Raw genomic sequence first — 17,226 nt, forward strand, 5'->3', positions numbered from 1 at the left:
ATATGTATATGTATAACTGATTCAGTTTGCTGTACAGCAGAAACTAACACAGCATTGTAAATCAACTATACCCCAATAAAAATTAATTTAAAAGAATAAAAAACTGAAAAATAAAAATAAAAGGTTTGGGACTTCCCTGGTGGCACAGTTGTTAGGAATCCGCCTGCCAATGCAGGGGACACGAGTTTGAGCCCTGGTCCAGGAAGATCCCACATGCCGTGGAGCAGCTAAGCCCGTGCGCCACAACTACCGAGCCTGCACTCTAAAGCCCATGAGCCACAATTACTGAGCCCGTGTGCCACAACTACTGAAGCCCGCCCACCTAGAGCCTGTGCTCCACAACAAGAGAAGCCACCGCAATGAGAAGCCCGCACACCGCAACGACGAATAGCCTCATAAATAAAACAGAGGGAGAGAGGGAGGGAGGAAGGAAAAAGAAAAGAATAGGAATTGAGAAAGAAGAAAAAATTGTGGAGAGGCAAAATGATTGCCTATATAGAAAATCAAAGAGAGTAAATGGACATGCTCTTAAAATGTAATGAAATATAGAATGCCATTCAGAAGAGCATAAAAATATTGAGGAATAGAATTATTATGAGAACTAAATGAAAATTAAAGTAAAACATAAATCCAGACAAAATGGTGTAATGAGAGGCATGTAAGGAAATATTTATAGACAAAAGATTTTTTCAGTATATAAATCTCTGAGTTTGTTACCTTTTGTCAAAAGTTAAAGATAAAAATATCCTTTCTCGGGCTTCCCTGGTGGTACAGTGGTTGAGAGTCCGCGTGCCGATGCAGGGGACACGGGTTCGTGCCCCGGTCCGGGAAGATCCCACATGCCGTGGAGCGGCTGGGCCCGTGAGCCACGGCCGCTGAGCCTGCGCATCCGGAACCTGTGCTCCGCAACGGGAGAGGCCACAACAGTGAGAGGCCCGCGTACCGCAAAAACAAACAAACAAACAAACAAATAAATATATATATATATCCTTTCTCCAAATCCCAGCCAGCAATAGCTGTAATAGCTCTTATACATTTTTTGCGTGTCTGACAAGGTGGAGTGTGATATCTCATTGTTACTTTAAATTGCATTTCCTGGACTAATGGTGAATTTAAGCATCTTTTCATTATTTCTTGGCAGAAAATTTTCTCCTCTCTGCATTGTTTATTCATATTGTTTGTTCATTCTTATATTGAATTAATTTATAAGAGCTTTTGATATATTATGGATATTAATCCATTGTCTGCTTGGAGTATTCTTTCTTTCTTTCTGGCCACGCCGTGTGGCTTGCAGGATCTTAGTTCCCAACCATGGATTGAACCCGGCCCTGACAGTGAAACCGCTGAGTCCTAACCACTGGACTCCCAGGGAATTCCCTGTTTATCCTTTCTTTAGGATCATTTTATCCAATTAAAAAAAAAACAAAACACCAGGATTTCCCTGGTGGCGCAGTGGTTAAGAATCCGCCTGCCAATGCAGGGGAAACAGGTTCGAGCCCTGGTCCGGGAATATCCCACATGCTGCGGAGCAACTAAGCCCGTGTGCCACAACTACTGAAGCCCATGCGCCTAAGAGCCCGTGCTCTGCAACGAGAAGCCACAGCAATGAGAAGCCTGCACACCACAACAAAGAGTAGCCCCCACTCGCCACAACTAGAGAAAGCCCACACAGCAATGAAGACCCAACGCAGCCAAAAACAGATAAATAAATGATTTTTAAAAAACTTTAAAAAAGCCCACCAAATCATATTGGGATTTTAATTGAATCTAATTGAAATTACATTAAATATATACATTAATTTTGGGAGAATATTTTATGATAGTAAATTCCTAAAACATGATTCAAAACGGTAAAGGAAATGATTAATAAATTTGATATCAAAATTTTAAAAAAATTTATGACCCAAGATACTATTACAAAGTAAAATATAAGTGACAGGGAAACAAATACACTCTAATTCGGAACACTTTTACATATCAATAGGAAAAACATAACCAATCCTAAGAAAATGAGGAAATAATATAAATAACAATGTATAGGAAAGACATCCAAATGATAAATTAAAATATAAAAGATCCTCACTTAACAAAACACAAGTTAAAATATGGAGATACTATTTTTTCACCAGTAAGATTATCAGAAATGAATTATTTGGCAATATCAACTGTTGGAGAAGGTATGGAGAAAGGTACTTTTATAGACTGCTGATGGGAGTGTACGTTGAAGCAGGCACTTTGAAAACAACTTGATAGCATCTAATAAAATTGAAAACTATACATGCTAACTGACTGTATGACCTATAGACAATCACACATATGCACAAGGAAACAGATTCAAGGATGTTTATTGAAGCATTATTTGTAATAGCAAAGAATTGGAAACCATCTAAATGCCCATCAAAGGGGAAATGAATAAATTAAATACAATGTATTTATTACAAATAAACACTACAAGGTGGCTAAAGAGAAAGAACCTAACATATAACACATTGTTGTGTGAAAAGGGCAAACCACAGAATGATATGAATGATGTGATACCATTTGTGTTAATTTAAACACACGAAATACACTAGGCATGTATATATAATGGGCTAATGGGCTCATGATGGCGGTTGAAAGTGACTGTTACATAATTTTATTTATAATGACACTCCAGGGCAAAATTCAAGGAATATCTGAAAAATGTCCAAGCAATAAAAGATTTGGAAATTCCCTGGTGGTCCAGTGGTTAGGACTCCACGCTTCCACTGCAGGGGGCAAGGGTTCAATCCCTGGTGGGGAATTAAGATCGCACAAGCCACGTGGCACAGTCAAAAACAAAAACAAACAAACAAAAAAGATCAAGAAAATCTGCCAATCAAAATGGAATTAAAGCAGAAAGTATGCTTTGCTGGAGTGAGGGGAATAACTTGGTCCCTGGAGAGGAAAATAGAGTTGGAAGAAGTTATAATGAGATTTTTGCTTTACTGTAATTGTTTAAAAAGAATATGTATAATTATTGCTTCTGTAATTAATTTTTAAGATGTACATAAGACTTTTGGTTTTAAGATGGTAAAGCAAGAATGTCTTATCCTAAAAATCTTAGAATTTGGAGGCAACGGCTACCTTGAAAGGCTGGGCTGAGATGGACGTGCTGAAAATTCTGATTTAAATATAAACAGGATCACCAGGGATCACTAGATATTTGAGGAAAGACTCCAACATGAAAGAGAAAGAAACCCCCTCCTCAATCAAACAGAAAAATATATCTCACCATTCCTACGTATATATACTCAAGAGAAATGAAAACATATGTCCATAGGAAAACTAGTTCACAGATGTTCATAGTAGCATTATTCATAATTGCTAAAAAGTGGAAACAACCCATATGTCAATCAACTGATGAAAGGATAAACAAAATGTGGTATAGCCAAACAATGGAATATTATTTGGCCATGAAATATAATGAAGTACTAATGCATGCTACAACGTGGGTGGACCTTGAAATCATCATGCAAAGTGAAATAAGTCAGACAAAGAAGGCCACATATTATATGGTTCCATTTATATAAAATGTCCAGAAAAAACAAATCTATAGATGAGTGGTTGCCTAGGGCTGGGGGTGGAGAATGGAAAGTGGCTGCTAATGGATATCATTTTCTTTTTGAGATTATGAAAATATTCTAAAATTAAATTGTGTTGATGATTGCATCACCTGTGAATATACTAAAAACCACTGAACTGTACACTTTATTTCTTTCTTTCTTTCAGATTTAAGACTTTTATTTTTTCACACCCACGCAAGCCTGGGCAGTTGACCCATCCTGCCCCCAAGCCCCCTACCCTTCATAATGAGAAGAAATATTTACTTTCACTCCACAGCTCAGGGAGTACCTAAGCCTTGGCAGCGGCCTCTTAATGGGTCAGAGTGCGGGCGGAAGGGTCAGTGGCGCTAGTCCACCTGGGCATCCAGTAATGAGGCAGCCAGTCGGCGCACCTCGGGTAGTGGCATTCAAAGATCTGACGGTAGTAATAGCCTTCTTTCGTTTTGGGAGTACTGACGGGAAATTTTGGGCTGCGCTTGCCATCGCTGCATCATCAACCTGATGGTCAATGTATTCCTGTAAAATCCTAAACCAGGAATTCTTAACTGAGGTTATTCCATCACTGAAGGCTTCTTTTGGTCACCAGAGGATCTCTTTAGGTATCAGACTGGAGTCCTCAAACGGCTCTCTCAGGAGATGTTTTTCTATCCCGTTCTTGGGGATTCCCATATCTGGTGGCAGAGACAAGTAATAGGAAGAAAATCGATGATCCAGGAAGGGGACTCTCAGTTCAAGGCCATGGGCAGCAGTAGTTCAATCTGCTCAGAGAACATCAAACAAATAGAGTTCCTTCAGAAGCCGCTCACTTTCCTCCTCCGCCTTCTCAGGGGAAGGAGCCTTGTGAAAATATATGTAACCCTGTGTAAGTTCATCTGAACCTTCTCCAGAGAAGATCACCACGCTATCCGTGTTCTTCCGAATGTACTTTGAAATTAAGTACATACCTACTGAAGCACGGACTGTTGTAATACCATAATATCAAGGAAATAGCAAGGAAATGTAGTATTTCCTTGATGTAATATCAAGGAAAATAGGACTTCATCCAGGACCTAAATGCCTTCCTCAGAGTTAAAGGGGACTTCATGGTGTTCACTCGCAATGATTTGCCACCTTTCTAGCAGCTAGTAAATCGGGACTGTCTTCCATGCCAATCGCAAATGTCTGGAGAGGATACTGTACTTGGGCCTCTTTTAGCTGCTTCAACAGGATGGCAGCAACAAAACTGGAAACCAAGCCACCTGATAAAAGGCAGCCAATCCTTCTGTCCATTATCAAACGTTTCTTAATGGCATTGTCAAAAAGGATTCGTACGTTGTTCTTCACAGTTTCTATCTCAAAACCTGGGAAGAGTTTCTCCACGCTGTCACACAGGGCATGCAGAGGCTCATCTCTACAGCGATGATATTTAACCATTTCCACTGATGCTACTTTGCCATTTGGCTTTAAATCCAAAACTTCATCGTGTCCTGGGAGAAAAAGCTCCACTTTTTTAAAAGGAGTCATAGAGTGCTTCAAGGTAATGAGACCTTTAGCTTCTGAACACATGGCCAAAAGTCCATCTTCTGTCCCGCCTTTAAACAAAGGTCTGACTCCATAGGTATGTCTGCCCAAGAACACTTTCTTATTGACAGTATGCAGTAAAAATAAATGCAAATACCCCATCCGACATACAAACTGTTTGCTCAATTCCTCATTTGTCATAAAGATGAAACATTATCTCACCATCCACTTTGGTCTGGTATTCAAATTCAAAATGGTGTTGCAGCTCCTTGTGGTTGTAGATTTCACTGTTGTAACAGAGCCACAAGTAAGGATATTACTTCACTCAAATTGGCTGCATTCCAAACAGCTGGTCAACCACCGCAAACCGGTGAAATCCAAAGCAGCAGTTGGTGTATCCACTGACATTCTCAAAAAGAAATGCATCTAGACCTCTGTGTGCAATCTTCATAGCACTCAGACACTGAACAGAAAGGCAGTCGTCGCTGCCAAAGAGGGCCCAAATGCCACACATGGTGCAGTGGAGCTACGGGCTCTCTCCAAGTGACCTATTCAAATACGATCACAGAAATTCTGGGCTCCAGTGGGGTGGGCGGGTGTGAGGTGAGCAGGCTGCGACTTGCGGGCTCTGTACACTTTAAATGGATTAATTTTATGGTATGTGAATTACATCTCAATAAAGCTGTTTTATAAAGTCATCTAAAAGGAAGCAAAGATTTTGGAGAGCAAAGGGGAAAACTTCAGCCCTCCTCCTTTCTTTTTTTTTTTTTAACATCTTTATTGGAGTATAATTGCTTTACAATGGTGTGCTAGTTTCTGCTTTATAACAAAGTGAATCAGTTATACATATACATATGTTCCCATATCTCTTCCCTCTTGCGTCTCCCTCCCTCCCACCCTCCCTATCCCACCTCTCTAGGTGGTCACAAAGCACCGAGATGATCTCCTTGTGCTATGCGGCTGCTTCCCACTAGCTATTTTACGTTTGGTAATGTATATATGTCCATGCCACTCTCTCGCTTTGTCACAGCTTACCCTTCCCCCTCCCCATATCCTCAAGTCCATTCTCTAGTAGGTTTGTGTCTTTATTACTGTCTTACCCCTAGGTTCTTCATGACATTTTTTTTTCTTAAATTCCATATATATGTGTTAGCATACAGTATTTGTCTTTCTCTTTCTGACTTACTTCACTCTGTATGACAGACTCTAGGTCCATCCACCTCATTACAAATAGCTCAATTTCGTTTCTTTTTATGGCTGAGTAATATTCCATTGTATATATGTGCCACATCTTCTTTATCCATTCATCTGATGATGGACACTTAGATTGTTTCCATCTCCTGGCTATTGTAAATAGAGCTGCAATGAACATTTTGGTACATGACTCTTTTTGAATTATGGTTTTCTCTGGGTATATGTCCAGTAGTGGGATTGCTGGGTCATATGGTAGTTCTATTTGTAGTTTTTTAAAGAACCTCTATACTGTTCTCCATAGTGGCTGTACCAATTCACATTCCCACCAGCAGTGCAAGAGTGTTCCCTTTTCTCCACACACTCTCCAGCATTTATTGTTTCTAGATATTTGATGATGGCCATTCTGACTGGTGTGAGATGATATCTCATTGTAGTTTTGATTTGCATTTCTCTAATGATTAATGATGTTGAGCATTCTTTCATGTGTTTGTTGGCAGTCTGTATATCTTCTTTGGAGAAATGTCTATTTAGGTCTTTTGCCCATTTTTGAATTGGGTTGTTTGTTTTTTTGTTACTGAGCTGCATGAGCTGCTTGTAAATTTTGGAGATTAATCCTTTGTCAGTTGCTTCATTTGCAAATATTTTCTCCCATTCTGAGGGTTGTCTTTTGGTCTTCTTTATGGTTTCCTTTGCTGTACAAAAGTTTTGAAGTTTCATTAGGTCCCATTTGTTTATTTTTATTTCCATTTCTCTAGGAGGTGGGTCAAAAAGGATCTTGCTGTGATTTATGTCATAGAGTGTTCTGCCTATGTTTTCCTCTAAGAGTTTGATAGTTTCTGGCCTTACATTTAGGACTTTAATCCATTTTGAGCTTATTTTTGTGTATGGTGTTAGGGAGTGTTCTAATCTCATACTTTTACATGTACCTGTCCAGTTTTCCCAGCACCACTTATTGAAGCGGCTGTCCTTTCTCCACTGTACATTCCTGCCTCCTTTATCAAAGATAAGGTGACCATATGTGTGTGGATTTATCTCTGGGCTTTCTATCCTGTTCCATTGATCTATCTTTCTGTTTTTGTGCCAGTACCATACTGTCTTGATTACTGTAGCTTTGTAGTATAGTCTGAAGTCAGGGAGCCTGATTCCTCCAGCTCCGTTTTTCGTTCTCAAGATTGCTTTGGCTATTCGGGGTCTTTTGTGTTTCCATACAAATTGTGAAATTTTTTGTTCTAGTTCTGTGAAAAATGCCAGTGGTAGTTTGATAGGGATTGCATTGAATCTGTAGATTGCTTTGGGTAGTAGAGTCATTTTCACAATGTTGATTCTTCCAATCCAAGAACATGGTATATCTCTCCATCTATTTGTATCATCTTTAATTTTTTTCATCAGTGTCTTATAATTTTCTGCATACAGGTCTTTTGTCTCCCTAGGTAGGTTTATTCCTAGATATTTTATTCTTTTTGTTGCAATGGTAAATGGGAGTGTTTTCTTGATTTCACTTTCAGATTTTTCATCATTAGTGCATAGGAATGCCAGAGATTTCTGTGCATTAATTTTGTATCCTGCTACTTTACCAAATTCATTGATTAGCTCTAGTAGTTTTCTGGTAGTTTTAGGATTCTCTATGTATAGTATCATGTCATCTGCAAACAGTGACAGCTTTACTTCTTTTCTGACTTGGATTCCTTTTATTTCCTTTTCTTCTCTGATTGCTGTGGCTAAAACTTCCAAAACTATGTTGAATAAGAGTGGTGAGAGTGGGCAACCTTGTTTTGTTCCTGATCTTAGTGGAAATGCTTTCAGATTTCACCATAGAGGATGATGTTGGCTGTGGGTTTGTCATATATGGCCTTTATTGTGTTGAGGAAATTTCCCTCTATGCCAACTTTCTGCAGGGTTTATATCATAAATGGGTGTTGAATTTTGTCAAAAGCTTTCTCTGCATCTATTGAGATGATCATATGGTTTTTCTCCTTCAATTTGTTAATATGTGTATCACGTTGATTGATTTGCGTATATTGAAGAATTCTTGCATTCCTGGAATAAACCCCACTTGATCATGGTGTATGATCCTTTTAATGTGCTGTTGGATTCTATTTTTGCTATTCTATTTTTGCTAGCTATTTTTGCTAGCTATTTTTGCTAGTTTGCTAGTATTTTGTTGAGGATTTTTGCATCTATGTTCATCAGTGATATTGGCCTGTAGTTTTCTTTCCTTGTGACATCCTTGTCTGGTTTTGGTATCAGGGTGATGGTGGCCTCGTAGAATGAGTTTGAGAGTCTTCCTCCCTCTGTTATATTTTGGAAGAGTTTGAGAAGGATAGATGTTAGCTCTTCTCTAAATGTTTGATAGACTTCACCTGTGAAGCCATCTGGTCCTGGGTTTTTGTTTGTTGGAAGATTTTTAATCACAGTTTCAATTTCATTACTTGTGATTGGTCTGTTCATATTTTCTGTTTCTTCCTGGTTCAGTCTTGGGAGGCTATACCTTTCTAAGAGTTTTCCATTTCTTCCAGGTTGTCCATTTTATTGGCACAGAGTTGATTGTAGTAGTTTCTTAGGATGCTTTGTATTCCTGTGGAGTCTGTTGTAACTTCTTCTTTTTCATTTCTAATTTTATTGGTTTGAGTCCTCTCCCTCTTTTTTTGATGAGTCTGGCTAATGGTTTATCAATTTTGTTTATCTTCTCAAAGAACCAGCTTTTAGTTTTATTGATCTTTGCTATTGTTTTCTTTGTTTCTATTTCATTTATTTCTGCTCTGATCTTTATGATTTCTTTCCTTCTGCTAACTTTGGGTTTTGTTTGTTCTTCTCTCTCTAGTTCCTTTAGGTGTAAGGTTAGATTGTTTACCTGAGATTTTTCTTGTTTCTTGAGGTAAGCTTGTATAGCTATAAACTTCCCTCTTAGAACTGCTTTTGCTGCATCCCATAGGTTTTGGATCATCGTGTTTTCATTGTCATTTGTCTCTAGGTATGTTTTGATTTCCTCTTTGATTTCTTCAGTGATCTCTTGGTTGTTTAGTAACGTATTATTTAGCCTCCATGTGTTTGTGTTTTTTACGTTTTTTTCCCTGTAATTCATTTATAATCTCATAGCGTTGTGGTCAGAAAAGCTGCTTGATATGATTTCAATTTTCTTAAATTTACTGAGGCTTGATTTGTGACCCAAGATGGATCTATCCTGGAGAATGTTCCATGTGCACTTGAGAAGAAAGTGTAATCTGCTATTTTTGGATGGAATATCCTATAAATATCAATTAAATCTATCTGGTCTATTGTGTCATTTAAGCTTCTGTTTCCTTATTTATTTTCATTTTGGAGGATCTGTCCATTGGTGTAAGTGAGGTGTTAAAGTCCTCCACTATTATTGTGTTACTGTCGATTTCCTCTTTTATAGCTGTTAGCAATTGCCCTATGTATTGAGGTGCTCCTATGTTGGGTGCATATATATTTATAATTGTTATATCTTCTTGGATTGATCCCTTGATCATTTTGTAGTGTCCTTCCTTGTCTTTTGTAACAGTCTTTATTTTAAAGTCTATTTTATCTGATATGAGTATAGCTACTCCAGCTTTCTTTTGATTTCCATTTGCATGGAATATCTTTTTCCATCCCCTCACTTTCAGTCTGTACGTGTCCCTAGGTCTGAAGTGGGTCTCTTGTAGACAGCATATATATGGGTCTTGTTTTTGTATCCATTCAGAAAGCCTGTGTCTTTTGGTTGGAGTATTTTCTTCTCTTGTGTTTCCCACTTCGAGAAGTTCCTTTAACATTTGTTGTAGAGCTGGTTTGGTGGTGCTGAATTCTCTTAGCTTTTGCTTGTCTGTAAAGCTTTTGATTTCTCCATCGAATCTAAATGAGATCCTTGCTGGGTAGAGTAATCTTGGTTGTAGGTTCTTCCCTTTCATCACTTTAAGTATATCATGCCACTTCCTTCTGGCTTATAGAGTTTCTGCTGAGAAATCAGCTGTTAACCTTATGGGAGTTCCCTTGTATGTTATTTTCCATTCTTCCCTTGCTGCTTTCAATAATTTTTCTTTGTCTTTAATTTTTGCCAATTTGATTACATGCCGATGCGTCTTGGTGTGTTTCTCCTTGGGTTTATCCTGTATGGGACTCACTGCGCTTCCTGGACTTGGGTGGCTATTTCCTTTCCCATGTTAAGGAAGTTTTCGACTATAATCTCTTCAAATATTTTCTCTGGTCCTTTCTCTCTCTGTTCTCCTTCTGTGACCCCTATAATGCGAATGTTGTTGCATTTAATGTTGTCCCAGAGGTCTCTTAGGCTGTCTTCATTTCTTTTCATTCTTTTTTCTTTATTCTGTTCCGTAGCAGTGAATTCCACCATTCTGTCTACCAGATCACTTATCCGTTCTTCTGCCTCAGTTATTCTGCTATTGATTCCTTCTAGTGTAGTTTTCATTTCAGTTATTGTATTGTTTATCTCTGTTTTTTCTTTAATTCTTCTAGGTCCTTGTTAAACATTTCTTGCATCTTCTCAATCTTTGCCTCCTTTCTTTTTCCGAGGTCCTGGATCATCTTCACTATCATTATTCTGAATTCTTTTTCTGGAAGGTTTCCTATCTCCACTTCATTTAGTTGTTTTTCTGGGCTTTTATCTTGTTCCTTCATCTGGTACATAGCCCTCTACTTTTCATCTTGTCTGTCTTTCTGTGAATGTGGTTTTTGTTCCACCGGCTGCAGGATTGTAGTTCTTCTTGCTTCTGCTGTCTGCCCTCTGGTGGATGAGGCTATCTAAGAGGCTTGTGTAAGTTTCCTGATGGGAGGGACTGGTGGTGTGTGGAGCTGACTGTTGCTCTGGTGGGCAGAGCTCACCAGAGCTCTGATCTGCCTGACTGTTGATGGGTGGGGCTGGGTTCCCTCCCTGTTTGTTGTTTTGCCTGAGGCAACCCAACACTGGAGTCTACCTGGGCTCTTTGGTGGGGCTAATGACAGACTCTGGGAAGGCTCACGCCAAGGAGTACTTCCCAGGACTTCTGCTGCCAGTGTCCTTGGCCCCACGGTGTCAGCTCTGTATTTCTTAAAAGTCTCTTGTCTGCATCCCTTAGAGCATCCTGTCACTTTCAAGATCACGGTCCCACTTAACTTTCTCTGCCTTTCTGGATCTCCCAGAGAGTACCTGCAGGTCCCCGAGTTGTAGCTAGTAGTGTTTCGGAACCTCAGGGAATACAGCCTTTCCCTGGGGGCCGCTGAAGAGCCCCTCTGCTGAGAGTACCACAGGTCTTCCTGGGACACCTCCATCCTCTCTACACAGCCGTCTGTAAGCTTGGCCCAGGAGAACGCGTAGGGAACTTGCGGGTCTCAGCCGGCAGTGCAAGGCAAGTCCACATCCTCCAAACAGGCCACCTTCACCTCCCGGGCAGGGGGCGCCACGCTGCAGGCGCAGCTCAGGAGCAGGAGCTGGAGGCCGCGCGCCATGGCTGAGGGCTGCCTGCCCGGGACCGTGGTGCGTGCCTCCACTTGTAGCTGTGCCCCACCGGCGCTTCTTTGTGCTTTTTTTTTTGGCTGTACGCGGGCCTCTCACCGCCGCAGCCCTCCCGCCGCGGAGTACGGGATCCCCCCAGACCGGGGCACGAACCCGCGTCCCCCGCATCGGCAGGCGGACCCCCAACCACTGCGCCACCAGGGAAGCCCTCTTTGTGCTTTTGATTTGCATTTCCCTGGTGATGAGTGATGCTGAGCACCTTTTCATGTGCCTGTTGGCCATCTGTATGCCTTCTTTGGAAAAATGTCTATTCAGATTCTTTGCCCATTTATTAATGAGATTGTTTGGGTTTTTGCAGTTAAGTTGTATGAGCTCTTTATAAATTTTGGACATTAACCTCTTATCAGATAGACGATTTACAAGTATCTTCTCCCATTCCGTAGGTTACCTTTTCATTTTGATGGTTTCTTTCTCTGTGCAATAGTTCATTTCTTCTTACTGCTGCAATCTACCATGGTGTGGATGCACCACAGTTTATTCAATCACATACTGCCAAACACCTGGATTGTTTCTGACTAGTTTTTGGCTATTACAAATAAAACTGGTATAAACATTCCTGTACTGTTCTCATTTTCACAACTGAGCCTGAGGCTGTCACTGGTATTTATGACTTTCCTCTGTTGCTTCTCATTCCTTTGTCTTCATAATAGCTAACATTTATAGAGTGTTTACTACATGCCAGACCCTGTTCTATGTGTTTTATAAGTTTTAATTCTCAAAATAACTGTTTGAGATATGAACTATTATTATCCCCATGTTACAGGTGTGGAAACTAAAGTAGACACAGGTACACAGCCAGCATGTGTTAGCACTCAGATTTAAATCCATGTAGTCTGGTACCCGAGCTCAGGCTCCAAACCACTATGTTATACAGCCAGGACTTAAGATGGTTGGGTTCTCTTCTCATGGAGTGACTTAAACCTTCACTCCTGGAGGATAACTAGCTGTTATCTTGCTTCTGCTGGTTTAGTCTTCTGTTAACTTTAACCATTGGACATGATGGTATATGATATCCCTGGGGTGCCACTGGGTTGCACACATCCTCCTCTCTGACCCTGCTGTGTAACAGTAACCTTATTTTCTCTAAATCATCAGGATCAATCATCCCAGCTAACGTCTTATTCCCCTTCTTTGCCTGTTTACTCAATGGCTTAAAAAGCCCCAAATGGCCAGGTCTCTGTCTCATGTTCCAGTGCAATGGGCCTATTGGTGTCTCCTCTTTGTGGAAGCAAACCTCCTTGGGATACCAAACCTCTAAACCAGCAAAGCCCAGAGTCATGGGGCTACACGCAAAAATGTTGTGAATGGGTTATTAGGTGTAGTAGTTAGAGGCCCCACTCCCACCTCTATCACCCTCTTCCTGGGGCCACCATGTATCCTGGCTGAGAAAGAAATGGTGCCATAGAATTGCTGCTGGTTCAGAGCATACACTGCACTCCACTCTGGGGTCAGCACTCCATTCGCAGAGGGTTTTGCCATAACTCAGTCTCTACAAAGCCAACTGCTTCTGAGGGATGGAGTACATAAGAGTCATGACTCCCATGGGCCTTCCAGGGTAAAGAACATGGACTCTGGAGCCAAACTGTTTGGATTCATATATTGGCCTCACCACTCACTTACCTACTGTGACTTTGAGCCATTTATAAAACTTCTCTGTAACTCAGTTTCCTTATCTGTAAAATGGAGATAATAATGGTATTTAGCTTAATATGGTTTCTGTGAAGATTAGATGAGCTAATGAAATGGAGGAGGACCCTATGGTCCTTCCCCACCATGTCCTCCGCCTGCCTCTTGTCTGTGGAAAATCTTTAGCCAAAGAATAAGTTTAATCAGAGAAGTGAGAAAATGCAGAAGCAAAGAAAAGCAGTCAAACAGGACAAAACAATAATAGTTTAGTCTGTAAGCAAAGTCAAGGACCTTTAGTTCCTTCTCAAAGGCTGTAGATAACATTCAGAGCCATATCCTGTGAGCTGTCTTTTAGATACTGAAACCCCCAGCAGGTGGAAGAAGTTAACTACATGATGACCAGACTGTAGCCATGACATAAGATGCCACAGTTCCAAGAATTGGCCTCAAGGAAATGGGAACAAACCAACCCTGGAACTGAAGATTAACTGTACTTAAGACAATCTAGGGACTTCCCTGGTGGTCCAGTGGGTAAAGACTCCACTCTCCCAATGCAGGGAGCCCGGGTTCGATCCCTGGTCCGGAAACTAGATCCCACATGCATGCTGCAATGAAGATCCCACATGCTGTAACTAAGACCAGGCACAGCCACAACAATAAATAATAAATATATTTTTTTAAATCAAGACGACGCTGGTCAGACCACCGCATGACCAATTTCAAGATGACTGTCAGAGCTGACTGTGCTGTTTCTGCATGTAGCTCCTCCCTACATCTATAAAAGCTCTTGCCCACTGATTGTCAGTGGGGGTGGGGGGGAGGGGGGAGGGGGGAGGGGGAGGGGAGGGGAGGGGGAGGGGCTACATGCAGAAACAGCACAGTCCTACCCGCCCTGCCCCCGGTTGCCAGCTTCCAAAATAAAGCAAACTTTCCTTTCCAACAACTTGCCTCTTTATGGACTTTTGAGCACTGAGCAGCTGGACCCCACTTTTGGTTACACTAATACTTGCAGAGCACTTCACGTGCTAGACACTGTCAACACTCTTTCACTGTACAGTGAGATCTTGGTCAGAAGCCACGCGTGTGGGGAGCCACGATAGCGTATGAGGCATCTGGAATGTCCACAGATGGTAAGGGGTGGGCAGATGTATGGGAGTAGGGAAAATAAATCCAAGGCTTAAAATGCATAATTGCCTTCTAGAGAGAACAAATTTCTGCCCCTTCCTTGTTGGAGGAGAGCTAACATAAGCACCCTTCATCAAGTAGGTGGGCTGAATTGGTAGCTTTTGTGGGCCAAGCTGACCTTCAGCAGTAGCCCCCACTAGGTCTGACTTGGTAAGGGGCGGTCCCTCCTGTGAAGGCCACATACAGCCTGTGTCCTTGCCACCACAGCTGTTTGGTTCATAGAATGTCTCAGGGAGAAACAGAATGACATCCATAAAGCGGGTTCACCTTACCCATCTGACCACCAGGAGCAGCCTCTAGGGAGACGACCTTGTGGTGTGTGGCTCTACTAGACACAAATATTCTTGTGTTCTGGGGCCCTCCTAAGAGGTCCACTCACAAGACTTCTTCCCAAACCTCTTTTCCCCAACCCTCTGATTTTGTTCCATCTAAGTTTGTCCACCCAGCCAAATCACTGACCTTGCACATGAATCAGTATAGATCCTCTGTGTCTTCTCCCAAAAGAGCCAATGATGTATTCTACTTGAAATTTTACCCACTGGAGGATTTTCTTTCTCCGTTAACTTCCAGGATTATCTCTCAGAAGGGTTTTATTATTTTTTTTCAATGAAGAGGCATTTGTTAATTATGTACAATTTAAGAAAAAGACCACTGAGTCTCTAGATTTGAAAGTAAATATCTTATAAAATTCCAGGGAATTCCTTGGCGGTCGGTGGTTGTCTCCGCACTTCCACTGCCAGGGATCCGGGTCCCATCCTTAGTCGGGGAAATAAGATCCCGCAAGCCACATGGCTCAGCCAAAATAAATAAATGAATAAATAAATAAATAAAGCTCCATCCAAAAAAAATTCCATGTTAAAAACTTCTGCTTTCCTAAGGGTTAAAACATTTTTAAATTGTGGTAAAAAACCTATAACATTAAATTTACTGTCTTAACCATTTTTAAATGTACAGTTCAATAGTGTTAAGTATATTCACGTTGTTGTGCAATAGATCTCTAGAACTTTTTCTCAGAAGCGCTTTGTTACCGCAATAATAACAGGAACACTTAGTGCATGGACTATTCAAAGAGTTTTACATACATTAATTTATTTAATTTTTAAAGCAACCTATGAGGTTAGGTATTTTTATTATCTCTCTTTTAGAGATAAGGAAACAGAGGTTCAGAGGGATTAAAACACTTGCCCAGGGCTTCCCTGGCGGCGCAGTGGTTGAGAGTCCACCTGCCGATGCAGGGGACACGGGTTCGCGCCCCCGTCTGGGAAGATCCGACATGCCGCGGAGCAGCTGGGCCCGTGAGCTATGGCCGCTGAGCCTGCGCGTCCGGAGCCTGTGCTCCGCAACAGGAGAGGCCACAACAGTGAGAAGCCCGCGTACCGCAAAAAAACAAAACAAAAAAAACCACTTGCCCAAATTCATATAGCTAGGAACTAGTGGAACCAGAATTCAAATACAGGCAGTCTGGTTCTAGAATTCTTGCTATTAATCTTTTTTTTTTAACTGTGGTGGGTTTTTTTAACCATTTTAAAAAATTGAAGTATAGTTAATTTACAATGTTGTGTTAGTTTCAGGTATACAACAAAGTGATTCAGTTTTACATATAAATAAATAAATAAATAAATATATATTCTTTTTCAGATTCTTTTCCATTATAGGTTATTACAAGATATTGAATACAGTTCCCTGTGCTATACAGTAGTACCTTGTTTATCTATTTAGAATTCTTGCTGTTAATCTCTTAATAATAAGCCACTTCTGGCTGGTGATGGTGTATGGTGCAGAGCCAGTCTCCTGCAATCCAAGTTGGAATTTTTTTTGTAATATTTATTTATTTATTTGTCTGTGTTGGGTCATAGTTGTGGCACACAGCATCTTCGTTGTGGCACGCGGGCTTCTCTCTAGTTGTGGCGCTCGGGCTCTAGAGCCACGGGCTCAGTAGTTGCGGCTCACGGGCTTAGTTGCCCCGCAGCATGTGGGATCTTAGTTCCCCGACCAGGGATTGAACCCGTGTCCCCTGCATCGGAAGGCAGATTCTTAACCACTGGACCACCAGGGAGGTCCCCTGGAATTATTTTTTTGTTTCCAGTGTCTTCATGCCTAACTTCTCCTGAAGCCACTGGAGTGGACTGTGGGAGGAGAGGTTATTTAGCAAGATATGGCAAGCTAGAAGGCACACCAGGGCATTCTGTGGCTCCTTTCTGCCTTTAGGATACTATCAGGCTCCAGCCAGCTCTATTTGAAGACGAGGAGCACCAGGGCTTGTGAGACCTTGGGCTGGCTGGGTGGATCAGATAATCCTCAGTTCATAAGGGGCTTGGCCCTATGTTTGGTTTCTACTGAGATCCAGAAACTCACAAGAAGCTATTTATCAAGAGAAGAACTGTTACTTGCTGAAGTTGGCTGGACCTCACCACCGTTTTGGGCCACCCTGGGGACTCTCCTTCTGGGACTTGCTTGCCACAGTCTCTAAGATCACCCCAGTATGTCAAGCACCGCTGGATCCCCTGAGTCATAAGGCCCCAGTGACAGATGTGGCTGAACTGCAGCCAGGAGCAGCCGGAGAGCTTTCCTTGTCTGAGACCCCATTCTCAGAACGCAGCTTCTACCTCTCAAATTTCAAGTGCAGCCCTG

General features: G+C 41.4%; 1 pseudogene across 1 annotated transcript; it reads right to left on the reverse strand.

Annotated features, from left to right (window-relative positions):
• Positions 1–3,894: 3,894 nt before the first annotated feature.
• On the reverse strand, positions 3,895–5,598 carry LOC309957513 (asparagine synthetase [glutamine-hydrolyzing]-like; annotated as a pseudogene). The gene has a single exon. The product of its transcript is annotated as an asparagine synthetase [glutamine-hydrolyzing]-like (transcript).
• Positions 5,599–17,226: the final 11,628 nt, after the last annotated feature.

The sequence above is a fragment of the Leucopleurus acutus genome (assembly GCF_964270905.1).
Source record: "Leucopleurus acutus genome assembly, chromosome: 2".
NCBI lineage: Eukaryota > Metazoa > Chordata > Mammalia > Artiodactyla > Delphinidae > Leucopleurus > Leucopleurus acutus.